We start from the raw sequence: 9907 nt of genomic DNA, 5'->3' as shown, positions 1-9907 counted from the left end.
TATATTGAATTTACTTTTGTTTTTATATATGCCAACTGGTCTTAGACTATAGTATACAAATTCCATGTCATCTTCATTTTATTCTTTCTTCTTAGATATTTTATTTCATTAAAGAGAAAAGAACAATAAAATTTTGGAATTACTCAATTCATTGAATTTTGTGGAACATATTGTCACAACCCGATCTGGGCCCTGACTGCAACGAGCATTCCGAACCATGAAGGCCCGGGCACCCCTTTCTATATGGCAATCGTGAACACAATTCATATACAATAAAGAAAAAATGTGGAAAATTATTACAACAGAATCATGGTGAACTTTTATTTCAAACTACTCAATACTGAAATAAATTCATAAAGATCAACATCTAACACTTGTCTGCGCAATCTCTACTAACTGAAAATAATCTCTGTCTAAAGAATGGGACAAGGCCCCCAGTTAAACCCTAAATCAAAATAAAATAACAATGACATATACATTAGGCCCTGCAAAATAAGGGAGGCTCACCAGCTGCGAACTTGTGACAAGTCAATCTACTGCTTAACGGGACCCTAGAACTGTGTATCAGAATCCTGAAATATAGGGAGTCAATACAGAAGTATTGGTACGTAGGGCAATCCAAAATAATGAATTTATACATATATAGCATAGGTGAGAGCAAGTCATAAAACATTATGCATGAAATAGTTTAAAATACATGGGCCATTTCAAAAATCTTAAAGCAATCTTGTCAATGCGATTTCATTCTTTGTATTACTTCTGAGCTAGATAGTACACCCTACATTTCTACAATCCTAAGGGCTATATGGAATCCTCCCTTGACTCGGAGGCCAAGCCCCCAATTCAAGTTTGCAGCAAGAATTGGGGTGTCAACAAGGGGGGACACACAAGATCACAAAGCAGGGTGTCATAATCCCCAATCAAGTCAACATGTCATGGTAGTACACAAGATCACAAAGCAGGGCTCCTAACCATAAATCCCAATTTGGGACGACATGAATTAAGGTACACAAGATCACAAAGCATGGTACCATAATTCCGTGTCGGCAAATCACGGTTTCTAGCATAGAGTCTTTCAACTCGTACTTTCTTCGGGTAACCATCTAACTCTCTTTAAGCCCATTTTTAACCTTTTCTAAACATGCAACTTTCTGAATTCAAAATCTGAAAATATGAGTGAAATCTGATTTCTATTCAATTCTATGTCTGTCATAACATTGTCTGATTTGGTATCGTCATACCAAGACTTGCAAGTCATGTTTCTGAGCCATGAAATATCATATCACAGTTTTCTCTTTTAAAACATAAAGTTTAGACCACCATACTTCAAATAATTCAAGAATATTCATTCTTCCAAAAACATTTATCAAATTATGCAAAGATCATTCTTTTCAATCATTTCAACAAACATGTGGTGGTTGTGTATTCTTGGAAAATCATGCAATTCTTTCATTATATATATATATATATATTCAATATTTATCAACATGTAAAACCCCTCTCTCATCAATTTAAAATCAATCTTAGATAGTTCAACAATAGTCAAGAACATTGATACCATGCTTCTAAATAATATTCTAAAATCAAGAGGTATTGCAACATGAGACGAAACGTAAATAATCATGCTCTAAATTCAATTAACAACTTAAACACATACATACATATATAAGATTACAAATCAATTTGGGGAAAAGGCCTCAAGACCAAATCAATATCATCAAAAACTTTAAAAGCATAAATTTAATTATAAATCAAAAATCTCTTTTTGTAAATTCATGATTTCTAAACCTTTAGCATGATTAAGAAGAATTTACCATGCCCATATAGGTATAGGAAAACCCCACGTACCTTAGATAATTTAGTTTGAAAGATGGAACCCGGATCTTGTTTCTTTTCCTGGAATTCTTGAACTTAGGATGAGTTCTTAATCTTTAGGGAAAGGATTAGGGTTGGATTTTTGAGAGGAATTGATTAGTTTGTGATGTATTTTGCCCAAATACTGATTTTATTTCATGTTGTTGCTGAGGTGAGATGGGTGAAAAGACGATAATACCCCTAAGGAAACAAAAAAGGTCGCAACAGTCCCTTAGTTGATAGGTTGATATGCTGAAGTAAATTGGGCATAACGTTTTACTCCGATGTTGGATTTGGACAAAATCAGTTGCGTTGGAAAGAGAACTCAAATACCTTTCATTTGATATATAGAAATCCACCCAGTTTTTTAAATAACAGAAGTTATGGTCGATGAAATTTGATCCAAGTTGAAGTGTCCATTAAAACTTAATCGATAGAATTGTTTTCAACTCGTCTTAGAGTTAGGGGATTCTTGTGACCTCAATTCATATTCAAAGGTTTTCCCACACTATAGGAGTGATCACAACACATATATTAACAAGGAATAATTTATTTCGGGTCTATACGCATAGGAACGATGGTCTAAATTCTAGCCCGAAAGTACGGGGTGTTACATTATCCCCCTTGGGATCATTCGTCCCCGAATGATGGGTAGGGAATTTTGAAGCTCTAAAATTTTAGAATAAAGAACGTAACATCGCGTTGACCATTTTTCCTCAACAAAATATGCGAAGGCAGTCAACGAGATTTATGATAACCCATAGGGAAACGTGTAAGCACGAAACATGTGATAACGAAACTCACGATCTTGGCATGTGTTTTATTGCACATGATCAAAACATTGTAAGACAAGATTTTTTTCTTTTTTTTTATAATAATCTTCGGCCTAATTAAGATTGGTACAAGACATGAGATGAGATTCTCGCAGGACATAAGAATATTAACATTCTCCATCTTACAAGATACAATGAAAAACTTGGAGACACTATTTGTCCACGCCCCAAATAATAAATTACATGCCTCATCGCTATAATCCAACAAACAACTCAAGTCCTAACTTTAACTCAAGGAATACTAACACCATATTTAGCATTTGAATTGGATCATGAAATAGCTTCATCCAAATTACGGTTTGAGGTGAAAAAAGCTGGAAATTGCAAAAGGACCTGCCTGAGACACTGTAAAGCTGTGGTTTTCAGAGATGACTCGGATGGGGCTAGAAGTGGGAGCTGATTATTAATGAATGAGGTCTTTTCTCTCATAGATGACGAAAGAACGGACAGGAGAGTATTTCTTAAGGTGCAGAATTCCTCAAAAGCGCAGAAACAGTCTCCAATCATTTCTGGAGGAAAAAAAAACAATCAAGATTTCACATAGTGATAATAGGATCTACTCTTGCAGCTTTCTTTGGGATAATTGTAAGTATCACTGCTTCCTTTGTTCTTCTCAAAAAGAGGACACGCGATTCCAGAAATTCGGGGGATTTTTCGGATCTCGAACCAATCTTACCGGGAATGCTAACTTGGTTCACTTACAATGAATTAAAATAATAACAGAAGATTTCAGCAGAAAGCTGGGGGAAGGAGGATTTTGGCGCTGTATATGAAGGAACAATGAGTAATGGCATTAAAATAGCTGTAAAGCGTCTAGATGGTCTAGGTCATGTGATAGAGTCATTCCAAACAGAAGTAAAGATAGTCTGTGGCATTCACCACGTCAACCTGGTAACACTCATTGGATTTTGTTCTGAAAAAAAAAAAAAAGGTTTTTGATCTATGAACACATGGTAAATGGATCACTAGATAAGTGGATTTATAATAAGAATCAAGAAAATGGGCTTACATGGCATACAAGGCGAAGGATAATAACAGATATTGCCAAAGGATTAGCTTAGCTTCATGACGAATGCAGCCAGAAGATAATTCATTTGGATATCAAACCACAACGTCCTGCTAGATCAAAATTTCAATGATAAGATATCTAACTTTTGGGATGTCAAAGCTAATTGAAACAGAGAAAAGAAAAATTGAAACTAGAATGAGAGGAACAAGAGGATATTTAGCGCCTGAATGGTTGAACTCAGTAATCACTGAGAAAGTGTACGTGTATGCCTTTGGTATTGTGCTCTTGGAAGTTCTCTGTGGGCGGAAAAATTTAGACCCATCCCAGGCTTATGAAGATGTTCATTTGCTAACTGTTTTTGAAAGAAAAGTGGATCAACAACAACTCATGGATATGGTTGACAAAAACAATGAGGAAATGCAGATGCACAAAGAAATAGTGACAGAAATGATGAGCATTGCTGCGTGGTGTCTACAGGGCGATTTCACCAAGAGGACTTCCATTTCATTGGTGGTTAAAGCATTGGAAGGTTTGGTCTGTTGAAACCAACTTGTATTACGATTTAACTAGCCTACTGAGGTTCGAGCTGGCAACCTACAGAGCGAAGCCACTGACAGTTCAATATTGCCTTCAGTATTACATCGAGTCTAATCCACCTAAGTATTACTATGCTTCAAGTTCTCCGGATAGTATTCATTTCAGTTTTGATGGTCAAACACTTACTGCTCTGCAAGAATCTCGTACATCACCAGCTCAATTCATAAAGCTTCAGCCTGATGGGCATTACGGGTATACCAATGGGATGAGAAAGCACTTAAATTGGAAGTCATATCTGATCTTTCCCTTTCATATGGAGGGAACTGTGGGTATCCAACTGTCTGTAGAAGAGATGGCAGTTGTACTGGTGACGGGTGATGTAGTTGCCCCCCAGAGGAAAATTTCTTCATGCCATCAGATGAGAGGAAAAAGAAAAAAAAAATATAGGATGTTCACAGGTGACATCCATTAACTGCAACTCTTCGCAGAATCATAGTATCATATAGCTCAGGAATACCACATATTGGAGCACTGAGGGACATTATAGCTTCTTGTTTTGAGGTCGAAACATGACATGAGTTACATAGAGAGCTCAAACCATTAGGTACAAGCAAGACCTGAATACATAAGACACAGATAGATGTCCATTTAAATCGAAGTAGGAGGAGCTTGCTTGAATAGGATTAGGAAATGGTTTATCATAATTCTTACTTGAAACTAGACACCACAAGAAACTTCGGAAACTGCTGCAATCTATTATCTCCCCATTTCAAAAACACTAATCGTAATTACTTCTAACTCCCAAAATCATCAACTTAAAACTAACATTTTCATGGGCATAGACACCCACACTTTTAAGCTCTTAATACTCCATCTTCAAATTCTTAGAATACTATTATTACTCCTTTAATCAGATACAACTTAACAAAAGCTGTAAAACTATACCAAGGCGCGCATTGCCTACCTATATCTCCTCAAGTAAACTATAAAGAATACCATACAACAACTTTCCCGACTTCTCCATACTACAAGATTCAAGAACAAAATCTAGGCACACGTGACACCCGTACACATCACCTTATCTAGCAACATACTACCTTAGAGTTCAACTTATTCTAATATACCCACGCTCTTATCCACTTAATGATTCAACAACAATTCATCGTTATAACACTAGTGTCATGCACATATACATATCACAATTACCACTTACACTTTTCATAAATTATCAACTTAGGCTTTTTCACAAATCACATCAAGCCCACTAATTCATTCCCACAAAACATACATCATTAATCTTAAGCTACTATTCTTATCATCACATTCTACATCTAAAGTTCAAGCCTATAGTCTAGCATCAATCATCTACCGCCGATGAAGCATGTAACATAATATACTAGTCCATCAAATTTGGAAATCAATCCAAAATACTTCATTTCATTTAACTACGACCTACAATCACTTTACCTCGAAAACAATACTACTACACCTCAAAATCTACTACATACTTTCTCACAAGCAGTGCTAGTTTACAACTACTAGAGGAAAGACAATCAAAGGGGTAAGGTTACATAATAAGGATGGTCGATCTCAATCTTATAATACAACCCATTTCAATCATATCAACATATTCTAATTTCTCACATCATATTTACTTAGCCATGTTGTAACACCCCGTAAAAGTCGTGCATGGATTAGCCTTTAATAGAGTACTCTTAGACTTAAAAACTTGAAAATTTTTCTAAGTGTAATGAGGACTTAGAGTCATTTTAGCTGGCAATATTAAGGATACAACTTTTCAATCTTCCCGACATCCGTTTTTAGATTTTTAAGTTGAATTATGATAGGGAAAGCTCATAGTACATCTCGGATAAGTTTCGAAAATTTTCGGAACGCATAAGGCTGCATTTGAATTTCAAAACAGTAGCAAAACGCAAAGCCTATTGCCTCAGCATTTTTGGGTCAACTTCAAACGATCATAACTCCCTTAATATAATGAACTAGGAGAGCTTCTACCTATAAAATTAAAGCTCTTTGAGTCTTCTTTCCAATGCTACTAGTTTCATCTAAATCCAACATCTGAGTAAGGAGTTATACCAGTTTTAATTCAGCCTATCAGCTTGTCAACTGAGGGACAGTTTCGACTTTGTTTGTTTTTTAGGGGCATTTTAGTCATTTCACCTCACTCAAATTTCGTCTATGACACCAGATTTAGCCTCCAATTCATCAAAATATAATCTTTTTCTCAAATTTTCTCTCAAGAACTCTCCTTAGGGTTTCAAAATAAAAACCCAAGTAACTTAAGATTCAACCGTGGGTTTTCAAACTAAATTGAAGATTTGGAATTCCCGCAACGTAGGCTTAAAGAAGTACCTATTATTTTCGCATATAGAGGTACGTTGGGTTATCTCAAAAATCTCATGGTCTTTAAAATTCATGTTTTCAAAATGGGGGGTTTGAAATTACGAATATGATTATGTTTTAAACGTTTTATGATATTGATTTGTCTTTAGGCCTATTCCAGAAGTGATTTGATATAAGATATACGTATATGCATGCATTCCGAAAAGATGTTAACTTGAGAGCATGAATTATATGAAATTCCTCTCTTGATATGATTTTGTTTTGAATTCTCATGTGATATGAAATGTTTGAAATTATCTTGACAGTCATAAAATGAGATATTTCAAAAATGGTTATGACTTTTGACTTGCAAGGAGAGGGTTGTTTCGTTGAAATATGATGAATATAATGGTTGCATGAAAGAATGATGTGATATTGATGACTTGCAAGTCGGGTATGACGATACCCTATAGAATATGATATGTGATGGAATTAAATGAAGTTGAATGCATTGATTTTTTATGAGATAGGTGGATGATCGAAGAAGGCGTTTGAGTGTAGGGGCTCATATATGGAAACTTTGTTTGCCGACATGCGAATTTGGTACCAGGCTAAGTGATCTTCTGTACTTAACTTTATGTCATTCCCAAATTGAGACTATGGTTAGGAGCCCAAGCTAAGTGATCTTGGGCACTACTATACTTTATTAGGTCGGGAAACCCTGTTGTGTGATCTTGTGTGTCTTCCCCTCACTTATACTCTAATCTCGGTGGCAATCGAGGTTTGACAGTTGGTGTAAATGTTATATGTAGGGTATTCCACCTAGCTCAGCTGCATTACATTGTTGTTGAAAACTATTACATTTTGCCTATGTGTTTTCAAGTGATTTGATATAACACTACTTTATAATGGCTCTCACCTATATTTTGTAAAAACATTATGTTTTTATTTTGATTTCTCTGCATACCAGTACTTTTGTATTGATCCCCTTCCCTCCCAGGTTTGGAGGCACAGTCTAGGGGTCCAGAAAATTAGTAGATTCCTCAGACAGATTTGCAGAGTCCCTTGGTGATCCTTCTATATTCCGGAAGGCCTAATATCTGGCAGTTTCATTGATCATTTATTAGTTTTAGGTCTACTGGGGGCATTGGGTAGAGTCTTGTTTATTGGTTTGTAGCACGCCACACTTATAAGTAAGAGGCTACTAGGGTTTAGGAATGTCTCTCTTTCTTCATGTCTAGTTCGTGCAATAGAGTCAAAGTGTTCCTCTTTCATACTCTCATTCGTGCTATGGTGTCGCCCGTATGAAAGTAAAGTCATCCCAAAATTCTTTCTTTACTCTGATGTTCTCATACATGTCCCATTATTAGGGTGATTCAAATGCAAAAAGTTTAGAATCTAAATGATATAGTCCTTTTCGATTGAGTCATATAAGATTTTAAAAATTATGCAAAGACTCGAGGGGAGTCTATTAGTTCTTCAATATGTGTTGATTCTAATGTAAACATTGATCCTGATAGAATCGTGCTTTCCAGCTTAAGGTATTAAGTGCATCTAATCCCTCTCAAAATCTTGTTACAGATGTGGACAATGTATAGCAGAATGTTGGAACTATATTTCCACCCAAATAGTAACATAAGTTAAAGTGTTGTTGCCATGACCTATTGGTAGTAAAATTAGACCAAGAAGTTGGTGATATTAAGTCACAAGGTTAGGGGTCAGAGTGAGAGTGACCTTTGTAAAAATAAATATTTATAGCCGAATAACCATTGATTGAGAATGATTTATCATTTTTTTTGTGGTAGGCTAATATGGTATTACTAATTGCGGATTGTATGGTAGTCCGTGGAGGAAGTTTTTGACTCAAATTTTTATTTATACAGAGTAAGATGTGTATCCTTAGATCATTGAAAATTGTGTATCAACTTTCTAGCTCTTGTAATATGTAATCTTGTTATCATGGTGTTTTTTTAAAAAAAAAAAAAATCAAAGTCTAGTGAAGCCATGTGGGACTTTTTCTATTCACTAGCATAGTTACTTTGTTATTCATTTCATTTTCTTGTTCAAAACACAAAAAAATCAAAGTCTAGTGAAGCCGTGTGAGGCCTATTTCGATTCACTAGCAACTTGTTGTTCTTGTGTTAGTTGAATATTTGTATAGTCGGATCTTTTCCCATGAGATTGATTTGGTAATGAAGTCATACGTCCTTGTGTGTTATTTTAGTAGAAGGTAGAGAAGGATTTGTTAGTTAGGGTGATTTGTCGGTTGCTTGAAGTGTGAAAATGGCTATATTAGCCAATAAGCTATAATTATAGACTCATGGTTGTTGTGGAAATTGAAGGCAGTCTAAATGTATGATTGAGTGAGTAAGTATGAGGTGAGAAATCCGTATAAGTAGAAAAGATTGTATAGGGTTATAATATAAAATTAGGGTTGATCATGTCTATTATGTAACTTTACCCCTTAACATTCTTTTCGTTGGTAGTTGTAAACTAGTACAACTTGTGAGAAGATATGTAGTGGATTTTGAGGTGTTTGAATAGAATGTGTCAATTTTATGGACTAGGATAGTATGTTGCACTCGTCATTGGTGGTAGATGATTGATGCTAGACCATTGACTTGAATTTAATGTAGAATGTGGAATGTAAGAATGGTGGCATGAGATTGATGATGCTTGTTTTATTAGATTAAATTAGTAGGTTATATGTGTTGAAATAGTACGTGCAAATGGATTATGATAAGGAAAGTCGTAAGGTCATGATCGATTATTGTGGTTGTGAAGTTCTAGCATACTAGTGTTTCTTGATGTTTATTTCATAGTTTCCAAGTGAGAATTATGCATAAGGTTGGGTTGTACAAATTATGTTTAGCACTAGACATCAAGTTTGAACCATTGAAGGTGGATGAGATGATTGCTCGGGTAATAATACCAGTTTTATAGAAGTGATCTAATAGGCTTGAACAGTGTATGCAAGAGATTAAGTTTAATTGATTCGTAATGAAGTATGATGTATGTGTGATGTAGAAGTATGCCAAGGTGATATGAGGTTGCAGTATTTTTCTAAGGCCATTACATGATTTGTGTGGCTAGTGGTACCGTTGAGTTGCTAGGTGGAAAAAGACTAGTTAGATGGTATATGGTGTTCTAGATAGCCAAGTTAAAAAGTTTTGATTGGTAGTGTTGGGTCTCTATTATGATCTTGATTCTCATAGTGATGAGAAATAAGTTTGGAGTCGCGATACTGGTACACTATGTCGAAAGTGGTTTGGTTCATCAAAGGCATTGTGATATCCATGTTAAGTGTTAGAATCTAAGTTTGAGTTTTGAA

The 9907-nt window shown here is 35.4% G+C and overlaps 1 long non-coding RNA gene and 1 pseudogene across 1 annotated transcript; one reads left to right on the top strand and one right to left on the bottom strand.

The window, feature by feature from the left end:
- Positions 1-296: 296 nt before the first annotated feature.
- LOC124889727 lies at positions 297-1980 on the bottom strand. The gene is made up of 2 exons (XR_007048631.1): positions 1849-1980; positions 297-572 (listed from the first exon to the last, which is right to left on the bottom strand). It is a non-coding gene; the product is annotated as an uncharacterized LOC124889727 (long non-coding RNA).
- Positions 1981-2580: 600 nt separating this feature from the next.
- Positions 2581-4705, top strand: LOC107852764 (annotated as a pseudogene).
- The last annotated feature ends 5202 nt before the right edge of the window (positions 4706-9907 follow it).

The sequence above is a fragment of the Capsicum annuum genome, chromosome 1, assembly GCF_002878395.1.
Source record: "Capsicum annuum cultivar UCD-10X-F1 chromosome 1, UCD10Xv1.1, whole genome shotgun sequence".
Taxonomy (NCBI): domain Eukaryota; kingdom Viridiplantae; phylum Streptophyta; class Magnoliopsida; order Solanales; family Solanaceae; genus Capsicum; species Capsicum annuum.
The sequence above is the reverse complement of the archived record's forward strand: the minus strand, read 5'-3'. Positions and strand labels throughout refer to the sequence as shown.